This window comes from Prionailurus bengalensis, chromosome D4 (genome assembly GCF_016509475.1).
Source record: "Prionailurus bengalensis isolate Pbe53 chromosome D4, Fcat_Pben_1.1_paternal_pri, whole genome shotgun sequence".
Lineage (NCBI taxonomy): Eukaryota > Metazoa > Chordata > Mammalia > Carnivora > Felidae > Prionailurus > Prionailurus bengalensis.
This window is the reverse complement of record NC_057359.1, coordinates 645,362-657,346: the sequence shown is the minus strand read 5'-3', so window position 1 is coordinate 657,346 and position 11,985 is coordinate 645,362. Positions and strand designations below refer to the sequence as shown.

Here is an 11,985-nt window from a genome sequence, read left to right as displayed (position 1 = left end):
GAGGGACACCACATACTTCTTAATGAGCCTCTACTGCTCCTCCGGTTTCTCTCCCCCTGCCTCTGCTTTCTGCTTCTGCTGTGATTGAGAACAAATATTTCCCTTGGTAACCGTCTTCCCTGGTTACTCTCTTGGCGGCTCTGCACAAAGATCTGAAAGGCATTTGTTCCCAAGGGAAGCAGTGATTTTCGATTTTACTAAGAAGTCAGCTAGCATTTCTCAACATTCCTCTCTTTCCTTGTTTTAAAGAAAGCTCTGGTTTTGTTTCATTTTCAGCCGGAGACTTTAATGACACCAAGCAAAACCTACTTAGTTTAGAATTTCAGGTAAAAGCTTAAAATTTTAAGTTTCTACTAAGGCATGTGGAATGGTTTTAATATTTGGGTGTTTTATGTTGCAAATGTGTTTAACACTTGAGGAAATTAGCTCTTACTAATAGATTTTAGAAGTTTAAAGTGTACATTATGCTGCTTACTTGTTTTTTTTTTTTCAGGATGAATACTTCCCAAGTATTTTGAACTTTTACAGAATTAGGATTAAAGATACTTTTGTAAGTTTAAATATAATTTACATGCTCAACAGAAGTAGAAGTTGGTTTGACAATTACATTCTCAATTTTTAAAACCTAAAAGAACATAAAGTATTAATTAAAAATGTTTTTCATTTTCAGCCTGTTGAGTGACGTTAAAAGGGACAACAGACATTTCATGGCTTTGTGTAGAAGTTTAAAATTCTCAATGTTATTTTAAAAACTTACTTAAGACAGTGGATGAAAAACTTTAAATGGAGATAAACAATAAATTAACCAAGATTTACAGACAGTATTTAATGTTGGGATAAAACAAGAAGGGCTGGAAAGAAAAATGTACTTGATCAAAATAATACCTACTGTGATTTAGAGTACCATAAAATTTTAACTCTAGAAACGTATTTACTCAATTGCAAAGTTGCTTGTTAAAGTAAATATTAAACGCAAAGCAAAATTTTATAAATCACTGAAAATAACAAAGGCCTAGGTATCAATTATAAATTAAAAAAAATTTTTTATTGATTTTGAGAGAGAGACAGAGAGAGTGAGAGCGAGGGAGAGGCAGAGAGAGAGGGAGATACAGAATCCAAAGCAGGCCCCAGGCTCTAAGCTGTCATCACAGAGCCTGACGCAGAGCTTGAACCCACCAACTGTGAGATCGTGACCTGAGCTGAAAGTGGGACGCTTAATTGACTGAGCCACCCAGGCACCCTGACATTGATTATAAAATTGGCAATGAAAGGCTATTTTCATAAAACTTATTTAAAATTTTAATGAGACTATTTAGATACTGATTTTGTTAAAATTAAGATAGCTCTGAAAATTTATTTCTGTACATGTGTATTTAGGTTTCTGGATGAAAGTGAGCCAATTCTGGGGGGTAAGGAGAAAGACTCCGGGAGGTAAGTCCAGGGGGGGGCCCTGGGGTGAGCAAGCCCAGGCCTGGTCCTGTCAAGCGAGTGTTTCCGGGAGGACAAGGGGCCGCCCGGGTGCTGGAGACCCTCTTGGGCGTCCTCCTAAACCCCGTCCAGGGCCGGACTAAACTTGCACCTGGTTCAAGACGGGGTGTCCGCACAGACGACTGTTAATGCAGGACAATGTCCATGAATTCTCACGTAGAGCGCAGTGCCCACGCTCTCCACCAGAGCCACGTCCCTGGCCCCTCCTGCTGCCCCCATCCTGGCTCTCGGCCCAGCCCACATACTGCCTCTTCCGTTCCCTGCTCTCTGAAATGACTCCTCCAGGGTCCATTGCCCATTGGCGAAGGGATTGCTCCTTTCATGACTTTTCATGTTAGTTCTACTAAAACCAAAGCAGATCACAAAAACTGGTTCCAATGTAGCTCCAATTCAATGATGTCCAGTAGAGGTTCTGAAGAGGCTGCAGTAATTAGTGGACATACATACTGAACGCAAGTCTGCATGCTGAGGCTGGCAGACAGGACAACCTTGGCGGTGGCTATGTGCGGGGGGCCATCAGACCAAGGAGGAGAACCCCCTCCTTCAGGCCTCAGGCAGAGGAAGAGCAGGAGAATGAGGCTGCACTGGGGGAAGAGGACAAAGAGGAAGGCAGAGGCACAGTAAAGGACAGCTTGTGTGCAAAAGACAGATGGCCTTAGGCTAAAAGATCCCAAGAAGGATAAACAAACAAAAAACAACCCTACACATTATAGTAAAACTTATGAATATTAAAGAGGAGTTGAAAATATGAAAAAAAACTTCCATAGAGAGAGAGAGAAAAAAAAAGATTTCTCACAAAGAGATAAGACCCAGATTTGGGTTAGATTCTCATCAGTAACAGCAGATATAAGAAGTAAATAGAGGGGTGCCTGGGTGGCTCAGTCGGTTAAGTGTCCGACTTCGGCTCAGGTCATAATCTCAAGGTTCCTGGGTTCGAGCCCCATGTTGGGCTCTGTGCTGACAGCTCAGAGCCTGGAGCCTGCTTTGGATTCTGTCTCCCTCCCTCTCTGCTCCTCACCTGCTTGCAATCTCTCTCTCTCTCTCTCTCTCTCAAGAATAAACAAACATTAAAAAAAAACAAAAAAAAGTGAAAATGGACAACAACTATAAAGTTTTGGAAGAAAAGGACTGAAATCATTATTCTATTTCCAATTAACCAATGATATTTTCTGACACAAGATTTCAAAATTTTTAAAACCCGAAACATTCTTTTAGAGAAAGAGGATTATTTTAACAGAAAATAAAAGTAATCTGAGGAAACTCCTGGTTCTGATAATAGCAGACTAAGGAATTCAGAACAAAAGCTGTTGAGAATAATTAGAATAGAGAGGGAAAAAGCAGGACTAATATTTGGGATAGAACTGAAACCAAATAGGTTTAAACAACTTTTCTTCTGAAGGCATCTAGAAGGAGGGTCCAGAAGAGGCAGCAGAGAATTAAATGTAGCTTAATTTTTGTATTTAAAAAAAATTTTAATGTTTATTTTTGAGAGAGAGAAAGAGAGCACGTGCGGGCAAGTGAATGGGGGAGGGGCAGAGAGAGAGGGAGACACAGAATCGGAAGCAAGCTCCAGGCTCCTAGCTGTCAGCACAGAGCCTGACGTGGGGCTTGAACTCACGGCACCATGAGATCATGACCTTAGCCAAAGTTGGACGCTTAACTGAGTCACCCAGTCACCCCAAGAATTGGGTATAGCTTTAAAACAGCCTCAGCAGGCAAGAGAGAAATAAAGCCCTAGGAACGGGGCTACGCCAGCAGCAGGATGACAGGGAGGGCGATGCCAGTGAGGTCCCCTGCTCTGGTTTGGGACCCAGTGTGATCCATAAGCAGACATAGCAAGGCTCAGCTTCAGAACATGCAGTCTATAACTGGTAGTGCCCTCACCCTAATGCCTGAAGCAGATGTAAATCCTTCTGGGATAAGAATTTATCATTAAGGCTTCCAAGTATTTCCCTAATTTTTCATTATACAATATCTGGTGCTCAATCAAAAGCCATCAGGCATAGGAAGAAATAGCACAACGTGGCTATAATCCCAGGGAAATAAGACAACAGAAACAGATACATCAAGTGTTCAGAAAGTGGGAGTCTTCAGACATAGACTTTAGGAAGAATGTGATTAACATGTTCAAAAAGTAAAAGACAAGACTGAAAATTTCAGTGGAGAATCAGAAACCATGAGAAGAACTCACTGAAAACTCAAAAACAAAAATCCCACAGTAACAGAAACAAGGAAGTCAACGGACGTATTTAATAGTGGAAGAGAGAATTCATGAACTGCGACACAGGTTAAAAGCATAACCAGGACAATTCACAGGCAGACAGGGATAGAGAGGACAAGAGAGGGTAGACGCACTGAAGACACCATGAGGAGGCCATCATGTCTACCAATGTGGCCCTAAACACACTCAGGACAGAAGTAGGAAAGTACTGGGTGGAGAGAAGGGCTGATGAGTCTCCAGGCCATAGATTCAAGAAGTGCTATAAATCCCAAAGGCGACAAAAACAAGAAAATCCTATCTATGTATCATACAGCAAAAGAGCTGAGCACCAAAGCCAAAGAGAAAATCTTAGATAAAGCAGCCAGCAGAAAAAGTTATTTAAAGGAGAAATAGGGGTGCCTGGGTGGCTCAGTCGGTTAAGCGTCCAACTTTGGCTCAGGTCATGATCTCGTGGTTTGTGGGTTTGAACCCTGTCTCGGGCTCTGGGCTGAAAGCGTCAAGCCTGCTTTGGATCCTCTGTCCCTCTTTGTGCCCCTTCCCTGCTCACACAGGTTCTCTCTCTCTCAAAAATAAACATTTTTTTTTTTTTTTTTTTTGGGACAGAGAGAGACAGAGCATGAACGGGGGAGGGGCAGAGAGAGAGGGAGACACAGAATCGGAAACAGGCTCCAGGCTCCGAGCCATCAGCCCAGAGCCTGACGCGGGGCTCGAACTCACGGACCGCAAGATCGTGACCTGGCTGAAGTCGGACGCTTAACCGACTGCGCCACCCAGGCGCCCCTAAACATTTTTTTTTTAAAAGGAGAAATAATCAGGTGGGCAGATGAATATTCAATCAAAATTAAGGAAAACAAGATGTTGGAATGAGATCTTCAAAATGCTGAAACAAAAAACTTGTCAACCTACAATTCCATGTCCAGCAAATGCATTCTTCCAGAATGACATAAAACATAAGTATTTTCAGATACACACACAAAAAGAAGTGGTCACCAGTAGTCCTGCATTAAAGGAATTACTAAAAAGTGTTCTTAAATCAGAAAGAATGGAACCCTGACAGAAGCCTGAAACCATGGGACGGAATGGGCAGAAAGAAAACAGTAAATGTTCAGGTGACTGTAACACAGGAGGTCCCAGCTGGGGCAGGAGGATTCCCTCCATCGCCCAGCACATAAGGTATGAAGACATTTCTGCTCGCCATGAGCGAAGGGAAGATGCTGGCTGCATCTACTGGGCAGAGGCCAGGGATGCTACTGAATATACAAATACAAATTCTCCAACCCAAATGTTAGTGGTGCCAAGGCTGGGAGAGCTTGATCTAAATGACAATCACCATCATCTTCTGAGGACGTCACATGTATCTAGAATTAATGTGACAAGAGTGGCACGGTGCTGGGCTGAGGGACAGAAGGAGGCTGTCCTGGCCTCACATTGTCCAGGAGGACAGAAAGGCTCTGGTTTATACCAGACGTGACAGGCTGAGATGTATGTGGTAATCCCTACAAAGAGCAGAATAGTAAAAAGTGTAAATTACTAACAGAACAAGAAAAACTCAGTCATCAATTTAAAAAAGCAAGCAAGCAAGAAAAACAAAACAAAACAAGCAGGCAGAACGAATAGAAAGCTAATAGTCAGAAAACAGATTTAAACTCAAACATGTCAAGTGTTAACGTTAAATAGAGACTAAATGTTCCAATTAATAGACAAAGATTGTCACACTGCATTAAAAAAATTCCATGATATGCAAATAGAAAGTATATTGAGAATATAAGACTATCAGCTATAATATCTCACAAAGTAGATCTTACGACAAAAAGCACTATTAGCAATATAAAAAGTACCTAATGATAAAAGCACTGGAAAGATCTAACAATTTTAGATTTGAATATACCTATAACACAGTCTCAAAATATATTAATGAACATGACCAAAGTGACTTATAAATATTAAACTACGCTCAAAAATAAACCCAAGGGATAACATAGTTCAAAACCAAAGGAGACTCTATTATTATATTTGTAAACTGAAAATTAAAATTAAGAATACAAAAATACATCCAAAAGATACATGCATAATATCTATAATCACGAAAAATTGGCAAAGAATTTAAATGTCCATCACCAAACTGTTTAGAGGGGTCATGAAAGACCCAGTAAACTAGAGGGTGGGAAGCTAGGGCCCATTCGCCAAATTCTGTTTTTTAAACAAAACACCATAGTTATATAGTCTTGTCTGTCTGTTCACCTAGTGTCTATAGCTTCTTTGGGCTATTGCAGCAAAGTGGAGAAGTTTCAAAAGACTGTTGGACCTCAGAGCCTAAAATATTTATCTTCTCAACTTTGGAGAAAAAGTGTGCCTACCCCTTGTACTGAACAATGCATTACGATCAAGGCAATGTGTCTTTTCTGCCTTATAAACATATGCACCATTTTGAGTTTTTAAAACATATATGCTACTTTTACAAATTTGACTATTAAAAACATTTCAATATTTATTTATTTTTGAGAGGGAGAGAGGGAGAGACAGAGCACAAGCGGGAGAGGGGCAGAGAGAGAGGGAGAAACAGAATCTGAAGCAGGCTCCAGGCTGAGCTGTCAGCACAGAGCCAGATGCAGGGCTTGAACCCACCAATGGTGAGATCATGACCTAGAGCCGAAGTCGGATGCTTAACCGACTGAGCCACCCAGGCGCCCCTCAAATTTAAACATTTTAAGAACAAATGATAAAAAAAGATTATGAACTCTGAAGAGAGAAAACTATGTGAACACGGCCTGTATCTTTATCTTTTAAAAGTTTATTTATTTAAGTAATCTCTACCCCAATGTGGGGCTCAAACCATGACCCTGAGATCAAGAGTTGCATGCTTTTCCCACTGAGCCAGCCAGATACCCCCATGGCTTGTATTTTTACATTTCTTTGGGCTTTCCTGTGGATAACAGACTGGAGCTCAACCTAAGAAGACCCTGTTGACAGAGCTGTCTGAGCCCAGAAGATGATGAATCCCCCACAGCTGGAAACGGAGGAGAGCTTCAAGGACTCACTGAAAGTCTGAGCTGCACACAGCAGAGTGCCACTGTTATAAACGGCCAAGGTTACGAGGACAAAGCTTCACCTGAGCACAACAGAATACAGAATGGAAGTGGGATCATTCCTCAAGGAACACGCAATTCTGGCCACACGAGCGAGCATACACGTGTGAGACTTGGAAACCGAGCAAAAGAAAACAGCACCTCAGAGTCAGAGTAAACCTTGGAAGGGAGATCATCGTGCGCAAGGGGTCTGTTTAATTTTAGAAGACCACTAGAAGACCCCATCTAGTTAGAATTCATTAGATGTGCCTGTAAACCGCCTGCCTCTGTCTGGATTAAAAACCTCTGTATGAGTTCCTCTCAACAGGGGCTTCTCCATCTAGACACTTCTGACGTGCTGGGCCCTTCGGCTCCTCTGTCGTGGTGGGTGGTCCTGGGCTCTGTAAGACCTCCAGCAGCACCCGGGCCCTCCCACACACAGGGAGTTGGGAGAGCCCCTCCTAACAGTGACTCTGAAGAGAGTCCAGATGCTGACAAATGGGACGCATGGACAAAACTCTCTGGCTGAGAAGCACTGCTTTCAGTGGTGGGCTGCAACCTTGTGCTGCAAAGTACTTAAATTTTGCAGGCCAAATAAATGTTAGCATCTACTGAAACTACCCAATCACGCTCTTTAGCGAAGAAGTCCCCGAAAGTAACACACAAATAAACGAGCATGGCTGCTCCAATACAACTTAATGTATAGATAATGAAATTTCAATTTATGTGATCTGTCATGAATTATTACTCTTCTTTTAAATCTTAAAACCTTTAAATTTAAAAACACAAAAGCCATCTTAAGCTTGTAGGCTGCATACAAACAAGCAGCAGACTCAGTTTGGCCCCTACTCCAATTTCCTGACTTCTGATCTAACCTGTCAAGCCCAGAGCCTGGTCTCCAAGGACCCCATGATACAACTCCACCTCTGTCTGAGGAAAGTGTGAGATCCTACAACAATGCTAAGAAGTTCACACAACTGGGGATTTTGCGCATTATGTGACAGAGATATGTGATTCCAAATAGCCACCTTCGGACTCCCAACATCAAGGTGGTAAGCCCAACCCAACTACAATGGTGAGGAGAGTTGAAAATTAAAGTGCACATATGTAAAGTGCACCTGTAAAACCATAACACAATCAAGAAAATGAATATATCCATCATCCCCAAAAGATCCCCATGACTCCTGGTAATCTACATGCCCTTGCCTCGAGGCAGACATGGGTATGCTTTCCTACAGAAGAGTTTGTGTTTTCTACAATGGAATTGTGTGTATGTCCTTCTGTATGAGACTTCTTTTATTCAACATATTTATTTTGAGATTTACTTATCACTGTTGCTAAGTAGTATTCCATGGTATGGATACATTACAAGCTGTTTATCCACTAACACATTGATAGACATTTGGATGTCTTCCACTTTTTGTCCAGCACAAAGAAAGCTGCCATGAACATTCACATATAAATATGTGTGTGGACATATGTTTTCATTTCTCTTGGGTAAACAGCAGCAGAATGGCTGGGTAAATGGCAGACGCACATGTAACTTAAAAAAAAACTGGCAAACGGTTTTCCGAAAATGTTTATGCTGTTTTACATTTCCAACAGCACTGAATGAGAATTCTAGTTCTTCTGCCTACTTGTCAACATTTGCTGTGGCTTATCCTTTTAATTTTAGTCATTCTGACGGATGCGTGCTGGTATCTGATTGAGGCTTTAACTTGCATTTTCCCAATGACTAAGGATTTTGAGCATCTTCTCATGTTGCTTATATGCCTTGCGTGTCTCTTTGGTAAAGTGTGTTCAAAGCTTTGGGCTTTTAAAAGTTGGGTTTTCTTTTCATGTCAGAACTGTGATACTTATTTATTTATTTATTTTTTATGTTTTTATTTATTTTTTGAAGGAGAGAGACAGACAGAGCATGAGCAGGGGAGGAACAGAGAGAGAGGGAGACACAGAATTCGAGGCAGGCTCCGGGCTCTAAGCTGTCAGCACAGAGCCCCGATGCGGGGCTCAAACTCACGAACTGTGAGATCATGACCTGAGCTGAAGTTGGACGCTTAACTGCCTGAGCCACCCAGGCGCCCCCTTCTTTATTCTTGATACAAGTACTTTGTTGAATACATGTTTTGCAAATATTTTTTCCAGTATGTGGCATTTTCCTACTATTAACAACATCTTTTGAAGACAAAAAGCCTTTAATTTTGATGAAGTCTAATTAAAAAATAAATATCATGCTATCGCTGTACTTAAGAAATCTGTGCTAAATCCAAGGTCACCAAAATTTCTACGTGTTCTTCTACAAGTTTATACTTTTTGCTGTTATATTTATGGTCAATTCTTTGTATGATACATGACTGTGCACCTCGTGCTGACCATGTAGGCTTGGTCTATTTCTCAACACTCTCTTCTGTCCCACTGATTACTTGTCTGTCTTCACATCAGTATCACACTATCTTTATTTCCCCATATTTGTAATAAGTATCGAAAATCAGGTAGTGGTAGTCCTCCAAATTTATTCTTCTCTTTTCCAAAGTTGCTTTGGCTATTGTAGGCTCTTTACATTCCCACAGCAATTTTAGAATCATCTTGCCATTAAAAAAATACGCAAAAAAGCCTGCTAGAATTTTGACTGGCTTTGTGACAAACTATTGATTATAGAATTGAGAATTTAAACCTGAGTCATCTGACCTATACACACAGCACACATACCCTATGCAGTTCTTCCATTTTCTGCAGCAATCCTTCATGGTTTTCAGGGCTGCAATCTTGGACATCTTTTGTCAGAAGTATCTTTAAGTTCTTCACATTTTTATGCCTTTATAAATGGTGTTGTATTTTTTTTTTAATGTTTATTTATTTTTGAGACAGAGAGACAGAGCATGAACGGGGGAGGGTCAGAGAGAGGGAGACACAGAATCTGAAACAGGCTCCAGGCTCTGAGCTGTCAGCACAGAGCCTGACACGGGGCTCAAACTCACGGACCGTGAGATCATGACCTGAGCCGAAGTCAGCCGCCTAACCAACTGAGCCACCCAGGCGCCCCTATAAATGGTGTTGTATTTTTAACTTTGGGTTTTTTTTTTTTAATGTTTGTTTATTTTTGAGAGAGAGACAGAGCATGAGCAGGGGAGGGGCGGAGAGAGAGGGAGACACAGAATGTGAAGCAGGCTCCAGGCTCCGAGCTGTCAACACAGAGCCTGACGTGGGGCTCAAAACCACAGACTGCGAGATCATGACCTGAGCCAAAGTCGGTTGTTTATCCGACTGAGTCACCCAGGCACCCTTTAACTTTGTTTTCTTTACTGTTGTTACCATGTAGAAATAATCCTGACTTCTGTATATTGATCTTATATCCTGAAACCCTGCTAAAATCAGTTGTAGCTTTTTATGTAGGCACCATGGGATTATCTATATACACGAACAAGACATTTGTGAACAGTTTCTTTTCTAGTCTGGAAGCATTTTGTTTCTTGGTCTTACATTACTATACGGGCTAGAATATTCAATAAAATGTTGACTAAAAGTGGTGAGACCAGACATCTTTTCTTTTTCCTGATCTTAAGCGGTAAACATACTTCAAAATCAAGCACGGTATTAGCACTAACTTTTTGATATGCAACAATGATCAGATTTAGGTTCACAACTGACAAATGACATTGATACACCGTTATCACCAAGTCCAGAATTTACATTAGAACTCACGCTTGGTGGTGTATGTTCTATGGATTTGGACACGTGTGTAATGGTAGTATCCATTATTACAGTACTATACAGAATATTCTCAGTGCCCTAAAAGTCCTCTGTGCTCCATCGATTCATTCCCTGCCCCTTCCCCCCACCCCCCGCACCAACTCCTGGCAGCAACTCTCTTTACTGTCTCCACAATTTTGCCTTTTCCAGAATGTCACAGAGTTGGAATATTACAGTAGCCTTTTCAGATTGGCTTCTTTCATTTAGTGATGTGTGTTTATTTCTTCCCTGTCTTTTCCTGGTCCAACAGCCATTTCTTTTTAGTGGTGAATAATATTTCATGTGTGGATGGACTACTGGTTATCCTTCCACCTACTGAAGGACGTCTTGGTTGCTTCCTAGTTTGCTGTAAACATCTGTGTGCAGGATTTTGTGTAGGCATGTGTTTCCAACTCTCTTGGGTAAATACTAAGAAGCATGACTGCTGGATTACATGGTAAGAGTGTGTTTCTGAGAAACTGCCAAAGTGTCTTCCAAAGTGGCTATACCCATCTGTATTCCCTCCAGCCATGAATGTGAGTTTCTGCTGCTCCACATCTTTACTGGCATTTGGTGTTGATTTTGGCCATTCTAATAGATGGGTAGTTGTATCTCATTGTGGGGGCATAGTGGCTTGGGGAAGGCCTGCCTCACCCCCCGAACGTGGTTTTCCATTCACAGTTGTCCTCTGGGATCCCCACAACTTACCCACAGGTTGTGAAGCTGACCTATACTATAGTAGCCTCTGATGCTAACAGAGGACTTCATTTCATGCAGAAAGGTTGAATCCAGTGCTCACAGGATCTCTGGTCTATTTCCCAAGGTGCCAACAAGATTACTGGGTCAACAGTCTATGGCCACTTTTTGGCCCTATGAGCCTTCAAAATCCCTCCTTTGCAGCTTGGAAATTTAGTCTGTACATAACACCACCTTAATGCTCACCATTTCTGCCAGGGTGATGGTTTCTGAGGTTACAATTTTGTTCTGACTGAAAGAGGTGACCAAGGCAGGCTGGTGAGGAGTGGGGTAAATCCCATCACCAAGCAAGGCTGCTCCTTTACTAACGATCCTGGGTCCCTGGCATTGTTGAGGGTTCAGACTCTCCTCCATACATCCTGGCTCTATCTTGGGGTACTGAAAGCAAGAGGACCTGAATGAAGAGCAGAGGGGAGAGCTGCTAGGCAGGGGTGAGGGTGGAGAAACTGACTCTAAGCTCAGAGGCCATGGGTGCTGCAGACCTTCCCTGTAGGACTAACCATGGGCCCAAGTGTGTGGCCGGGTGAATCCGTCAACCGGCCCCACAATCAATCACCTTGTAGAGGGTTACTCTTCACTTTCTCTGCTACCTGACTTCACATGCCCGCACCAATGTGTGTGAGCACAGGGCTACAACCACACTGAGTCCACAGCACCAGGAGTAGAGTATTCATGTCTCCAGTGTGTTTTCAACTTCACCTCACGCAGAACCCTGCACTACCCTTG

The 11,985-nt window shown here is 42.1% G+C and overlaps 2 protein-coding genes across 10 annotated transcripts in view; one reads left to right on the top strand and one right to left on the bottom strand.

The window, feature by feature from the left end:
* Positions 1-11,985, bottom strand: part of LOC122474716 (centromere protein P) — a 231,176-nt gene that overhangs the window by 42,818 nt on the left and 176,373 nt on the right. The window lies entirely within an intron of this gene.
* ECM2 (extracellular matrix protein 2) overlaps positions 1-11,985 on the top strand; it is a 38,282-nt gene that overhangs the window by 6,223 nt on the left and 20,074 nt on the right. For 2 of the 6 annotated variants that reach the window (XM_043565777.1, XM_043565772.1), the window contains exon 2: positions 277-326. The exons of 1 other annotated variant lie outside the window; for it this stretch is intronic. The gene's annotated coding sequence lies outside the window, so the exon portion shown is untranslated. Of the gene's footprint in view, positions 1-70; positions 327-1,377; positions 1,432-11,985 lie in introns of those variants that run through there. 3 more of the 6 variants (XM_043565775.1, XM_043565776.1, XM_043565773.1) reach the window with 3 other exon arrangements.